Source organism: Phascolarctos cinereus, unplaced genomic scaffold (assembly GCF_003287225.1).
Source record: "Phascolarctos cinereus isolate Bilbo 61053 unplaced genomic scaffold, phaCin_HiC Scaffold_1;HRSCAF=81, whole genome shotgun sequence".
NCBI lineage: Eukaryota > Metazoa > Chordata > Mammalia > Diprotodontia > Phascolarctidae > Phascolarctos > Phascolarctos cinereus.
In genome coordinates this window covers 266,551,462-266,558,668 of record NW_027555514.1, presented here as the reverse complement: position 1 = coordinate 266,558,668, position 7,207 = coordinate 266,551,462, and the positions used below count along the sequence as shown (strand labels likewise).

General features: G+C 38.9%; 1 pseudogene; it reads right to left on the bottom strand.

Moving 5' to 3' along the window:
- Window positions 1–6,422: 6,422 nt before the first annotated feature.
- LOC110221788 (ubiquitin-ribosomal protein eS31 fusion protein pseudogene) lies at window positions 6,423–6,892 on the bottom strand (annotated as a pseudogene).
- Between the last annotated feature and the right edge of the window lie 315 nt (window positions 6,893–7,207).

Below are 7,207 nucleotides of genomic sequence, written 5' to 3'. Positions count from 1 at the left end.
TGGTGTTTTCATGATAACAAACTTGGATCTACGCTTCCAACATGGACCCAAATCCCAGAACTGGTGGGGTGGGGGTGGGGGTGGGAGATGGAACATGAAATAGGTTGTCAAAAATATAAGTCAACCAAAGAGACACACACACACACACACACACACACACACACTTAAGGCCCTCCATCATATTTGAAATACAGCTGGTGAATTTCTGTAGGAGAACAAAAATCAGTAGAACCCAGCTGATAAAGTTGGAGGGCTGTTTCTCAAAGTTTGCTACAATGATGAGTGTTCTTTCCTTAATGAGAATGCTTCAAAATATTAAATATGTAATCTAAGAATAATCTGAACACACTGCACATTTTCATAATTAGTTCGTCACTTTTATTTACTTCATGTATAATACATAACAGCCTACATCATAAAATAAATTAACAACTAAATGTCAGATCCACCCCTCCCTCCCCTCACTTAGGCCATCTGCTTAGGTACTCAGAGTGACACCCACTGGCACCAGGAAATATATTGCCAGATAAAATTCTTACTATCACTGGAAAGTCATGTCCCAAAGCTTTGACTCTCTGCTCTCTTTCTCAGTTGGGTTACGCCCTTGCCTTGCAAAGTCAGTTTACTAATCTGATCCATAGCACTGGTTCTAAACCTGTACAGATCCCTGGTAGTGGAGGGGGAGGAGGAATGTGGAGCTTGGAAGCAGTCTGAGAATTCACAAGATTTCTCAATTTTTATCTTTATTTAGGTCCAGCAAAATATGCAACCTGATTCGGTTATAATAAATAAGCCAACATACTTTTAGTAGACTGAACAAACAATGATCTTGCACCAAAAGACATATTACTATTTTTCAGATGCATGCCTATGTTTGTGTTGCAAATCAAACACAAATTCTTTATAAAAAAAAAAAAGCCTATGTTAATGGTAAGCTTTTTTGTCAAGTATTGTCTCAAGCCATGGATACTAATAGTACAACCACCATCCATCAATAATATAATTAGGGTGGGGTGATCAGGACTTTCTAATGGGGTTCCAAAAGAACAGGATGCTGATAGCACTTGAGGTTTCTCATAGAAAGAACAGAGATTGTCACTTAATTAACAAGAATAATTATTTAAGATAGGATGTTACCAGATGTTGGGTGGGTGTGAGCATCTTCCTTTCCTTGCCTATCTGCATCTATAAGTACCAGTTTCTCACTAGTCTTTTCAGGAGGGAGGGAATGAAGGAAGGAGGGAGAGAAGGAAGGAGGGAGAAAGGAAGGAAGGAAAGAAGAAAGGAAGGAAGACATTTGAGAAATCCCTTCATGCCATTTGCTTTGGGCTTAGTTTGTGGGGCTCATCCCAGGCAAAAAAACAAAAACAAAAAACAAAACTAGTTGTGGTTCTGCTATCATATAGGTTTTCTGACATTAAAATGGGATCTTTTAACTCAAAAAAAGGTTGAGAATCACTTTTAACTTATAATCAATCACCTGCCCAGAGACAAGAAATTGTCTCTTACATGAACTTGATCCTATGATTATCTTCTCTTTCGTGATCTGAAGTTATAAACACTAATTAGCAAACTATTATCCATATAACTTGGGGCCCCTAATAGTTCTCTGGTTCAGTCTCTGAACCCTATTTTTAAAACTGAAGGTGATAGGGGTATCCTGGCCAGGGTCCTTTCCCAAATGGAACTCAGAGCTAGAAGAGTTACTGGAGCCAACTGGAATGCCCTTCCTCTTCACCTCTGCCCCTTAGAATCCTTGGTTTTATTTAAGACTCAGCCAAAGCCCCATCTTCTGCACGAAGTCATTCCTGGTCTTCCTTGCCCCACCCCAACAATTGCTAGTGCTTCTACTCCCCAAACTAACTTGTGTTCACTTTGTTTATATTTGGGTATATAAACTATCCCTGTCATTAGAAAGTAAGTCCCTTGAGGGCAGGAACTGTTTCACATTTGTCTTTGTATCCACAGGCTTAGCCCATTGGCTGGCACATAGCAAAAAATAAATGCTTCTTGATTGACTGACTGCCTGCCTGATTGGAAGGCTCCAATATCTTTTGTACCAAGCAAGAGGACGTTCAGTTCCTTTAGGGCAGTAAGAGTCTTTGTCTTTGTGAACCAGAGCCTTTTTTATTGTAGTGGATTAACAAGATGCTTGTTCTATTGAATCACATTGAATTGAATCGAATGTTAGATGAAGACAGAGTGCCAATTTTGGTCATTTCTGTTGGGAAGATCATAGGATCACAGATTAAGTTCTGGAAAAGATCTCAGAACACAATGCCACAAGCTGCACATGATGTAAAGAAGAGTTTAGAGGGACTTAGACTAGAATAAAAACATCTGGAGAACAATAATTGTTTTCTTTTTTATATTTGTGTAACTCACTTGTGCCTAGGAGAGTGTCTGATACAGGGTAAGTATTTAATAAATGTTTGCTGATTAACGGATGCAATTCTGAGTGTATTCATATATTTATTCTCTCTCTTTTCCTTTTCTCCCATTTGTCTCTTCCTCTTCACCCTTCTTTCACAAGCAAAAATGTGTAAACACATTGTGTGTGTGTGTACATATATATATACATATATATATGTACACACACACACACACACATATATAGTATATTATATACACACTATAGATGGGTTGTCTACTAAGATTCAGTCATGTAGATAATGGCTTAGACTGGGAAAAGAGTCTTGAAACCAGAAAGGTATGATAATTTTAAAAATAATAATAACAAAACAGCTAACATTTATATAGTGTTCACTATAAGCCAGGCACTGTGCTAAACACTTCACAAAAATTATTTTAACTGATCCTCACAAAAACCCTGGGTGATATGTGCTATTATTATCTCCATCTTACAGATGAAGAAACTGAGGCAGAGAGGTTTAAATGACTTGCCCAGAGGCACACAGCTAGTGAGTTTTTGAGACAGAATTTGAACTCAGGTCTTCCTCACTCCAAGTTCAGCATTCTATTTACTATATCACCTTAGCATAAGTTCTAAGCCAGAAACTCTTTATCTGGCTACCTTTCAATAAGCCCAAGATGAACATGGCTTTAATTTAATTGATCCAAAAAATGTGTGATATTTGGTGCTGTCTCTATGTTCCTATCTTTCTCTCACCAATCTGAATGTCTTCTTGAAGCATTTCCATATCCATTTGTCAGATTCAGGCACATTCATGTTATCACTCAAGAAGAAGAGAAGAGAGAAAAGAAAGGCAGGTGACATGATTTCCAATAAAATAAATTTTCAGCATGGAGTCCAAAGTGGAAAAGTAAAGACTTGACAGCATTTACTTTGCTAAAAAGTTGGGCCAAAAACCTATCTCCCCACAAACTTTGTCAGGAAACTGTTTAATCCCAAACTCTAATATTAACTCCCTTTGTGATTTTGGGCAAATTACATAACCATGCCCACTACCCCTGCTTCTTCTGCCAAAGAATAATAAAAATAATTTCTTGTCCCTATAACACACCTTTTATCACTGAAGCTCAAATGCTTGTATTACTTCCCTGCCTACCACTCATGCTGTGTTGTGAAAATTAATTAGCTAATGTTTGGAAAGTGCTTTCAAGATGGAAAGTAGTATATAAGTGTTAAATGCCACCCAAGAGTGCCAATGAGGACAACCCAATAGAGAACATATTAGGTCTTCTGGGAAATGAGTGAATAGCCAGCTGGAAAAAGCTGGGTGTCAAAACTAAAAAAGAAAGAAAGACATTAGTGTTCTAGAGAAGATTCAACAAAACCTATGCCAGTCACCATGTAAACAAACACAGATGCATTTACAAGATGAAGAGAACCAGTTCTAGGGGCTAGAGTGAGGAAACATGATGAAAAACCAGCTCTTCTTTCTTTGGGGGAATATTGTTATTTTAGAAATGGCATGGTGAAGTAAGTGGAAATTGGTAGTAAACTGAATGGCTGGGAGTAATGGGGTGGAGATAGAAAATCTGATTAGAAAATGATGGTCTATACAGACTACAGAGTTTGAACAGCAGGAAGGATTTGGGTTCAAGAGGCATGACAGCCAATGATAGCCCTAAGTTACCCAGGATTCCCCTGGCACTCTCCTTGGGAAGTAGAAATAAGGGGGAGAGGAGTTCAGATGCCCATGATTTAGATCCACTGGACCAGGTAGAATCTTAGAGCAATGAAAATGGACCTTAAATCTATGATACAGGAGAATTGGTTGAAGGAACTGGGCATTTGTGGACTAGAAAAGAGAAAACTCAGGGAGAATATAGTAGCTGTCTTCAAGTATTTGAAGGGCTGTCATGGGGGGAAGGTCTGCATGGCAGAATCTTTGAGGTTACCTGTCATTTACATTGTACATATCTTCTGAAGGAAAAAAAAAAGCTTTTTAAAATTTTTTTTGTATACTATCTTTCCCACTAAAGTGTGACATCCTTCAGGGCAGAGACCACATTTTTGCCTTTCTTCATAACTAACTCATAACATAGTATCTGGCTCATAGTAAGCACTTAATAAATGTTTGTTAATTTGTTGTTCAGTTGTGCCTGACTCTTCACGACCCCATTTGGATTTTTCTTGGCCGAGATACTGGAGTGGTTCACCACTTTCTTCTCCAGCTCATTTTACAGATGAAGAAACTAAGGCAAACAGGGTTAAGTGACTTGTCCAAGGACACACAGCTAGTAAGTGTCTGAGGCCAGATTTGAACTCATTTAGATGAGTCTTCCTGACTTTCGACCCGGCTCTCTATTCACTGTGCCATCTAGCTGCCCTGTTGACTCACCTGACAAAACCTAGAGCCATGGGTGGAAATTTCAAAGAGGTCCATTTAGGCTTGACGTGAAGAAGAGCTTCCTAGAAATTAGAGTTGTCCGAGGGAAGATTGGACAGATGCCACAAAAATGGCAGGGTCTCCTTCTTTGGAGGTCTTCAGGAAAAGATTGGATGACCACTTGGCACATAATTTTCATGTATCAGTTGGACTGGGTGGTTGCCAAAGTCCCTTTTAATTCTCAAAAGCCATGATTCTGATTGCATAATATTTCCTCATAGTTAACACCATAGTGGTATATGCCATAGAGGTTATGGGAGCCATATCACTGCCTTACTCTCTTGCCCACCCTCTGTTACCACTTCACTGTGATTCTCAGTCACATTCTCAAAATACAGCCAGCACCTAAACTCTCATTTGCAGTCATGAGGTCATTCCCTCTACTTAAATGTCAAGCCCTGAATGTCGCTCCAGGATCCCCATCACCCCACATATACAAGTCCCTCATTTGGACTCTCTATTTAATTTATTTTTTAATCAATTTTGATTTACCAACAATCACTTCCATATGCTTCTGAGTTTAAAATTTTTCTCCACCTCCCTCCCCAAGACGGTACGCAATCTGATATAGGCTATACATATACATTCCTGTTAAACATATTTTCATATTAGTGATGTTGTAAGGAAGAATTAAAATCAATTCTCTATTCGACTTAGAACACACCTTTTCCCTGCAATGACTCCCGTGGGCTTGATCTCAGCTCCCGGCTTTCACAATCACTTTACATTAGAGCTGGAAGGAGCCATTAAGGGGCCATCTAGTCCAACTCTGCCTTTCCTAAGTGGGAAGCCTACAGCCCAAAGAGCTTAGATGACATTCTCCAAGTCATGTAGTTGTTACAAATGCTAAGAATTGATCCAGAGTTTCCTGTCTCTCAAATCAAATGCCCCCTTTGCTACACTACTCAGTGGCTACTTTGACAAAGAAAATTGTTGCAAAACTCAAAAAGGAGCTGGACTAGAGAACCTGATAAGTTCCCATCCAACATTATGATTCCATCATTTCCAATGTTATCTATGGATTTCCTAGAGCTATCACGTCCTCTTCTCCAGGCCAGAAATGTCCAGTTCCTTTAACCAATCCTCATATATCATGCACTTAAGGCCTTTGGGCATTTTGGTTGCTTTCAAATTCTACTTGGTCCAGTGGATCAGAATCTGAGCTTCCGAACTCTCCCCTGATTTCTATTTACAAAAGACAATGACATGGGGATGCTGGGTAGCTTATATAATCCCTGAACCATCATCCCTCTTACTCTTCAAGAATCAATGCTTTTCTGGAGAAAAAAAGTTTAATGGCTTAAAACTTCACTAAGATTCAATCCTTTTGGGACACCCTGTATTTGTTATTTTTTTAAGTTACTTTTTTTTGTCTAGTCCCATAATTACATTGAGATAGGGGACTTCCATTGTTGAACATCCCTGCACTGATGCAGTAACTTCTGTATAACTCAGAGCAGGGGTTCTTAATCTGGGTCCCATGAACTCATTTTCCTAAAAAAAACCAGTTTAATAAGTGCATTTCAATGTAATTGACATCTTTAGTAATCCTACGTATTTTGTTTTACATATTTTAGTTGATTTATTTTATTAACACCTATACATTTACTTGTCTTCTGGCTTGTTGAAGCAGTAGGTTAGACAACACTTGGCACAATAACGTCTGTCAAAATGGCTAGCCATGAAGACCCCAGCACCACATTCATCAGAAGGGCACTCTCGTCAAAGGTGGCTAATCTTGCCATTCTCATCAACCTTCTAGTACTTCAGAACAGCAAGCTTAACCTTTCTGTGTTATGCTTGTTCTTTTTGGGAATAGTATAAGACTTCTTTTTTCTCTTCTTGGCGTTGCCATGAAGCCTCAGAACAAGATGAAGGGTAGACTCTTTCTGAATGTTATAGTCAGACAAAGTTCATCCATCTTCCAGTTGCTTGCCTGAAAAAATCAATTTTTGTTGATCAGGGAGAATACCTCCCTTATCTTGTATCCTGACCTTGATATTTTCAATAGTATTGGATGGTTCAACCTCAGGCATGATAGTCTTCCCCATCAAAGTCTTCATGAAAATCTACATCATGGCACTGGGTCACCCGTTGATGGCGGATCTGAAAGAAAGCTGTTTTATGTATTTTAAAACATGGTTGTGAATAGGAGTCCATAAGCTTCACTAGACTGCCAAAAGAGGTCCATGACACAAAAAATCATGGAGACCTAATGAGTGGTTAAGTGACTTGCCCAAGGTCACATAGCTAGAATGATCTTATGGTGATAGGATCATCAAATCTAGTGTTGGAATGAGCTTTAAATTCATTGAATCTAACTCCCACCTCATTTTCTCAAGAGGAAACTGAGGTTTAGAGTTACACAGGTGGTAAATATAAGAGGAAAG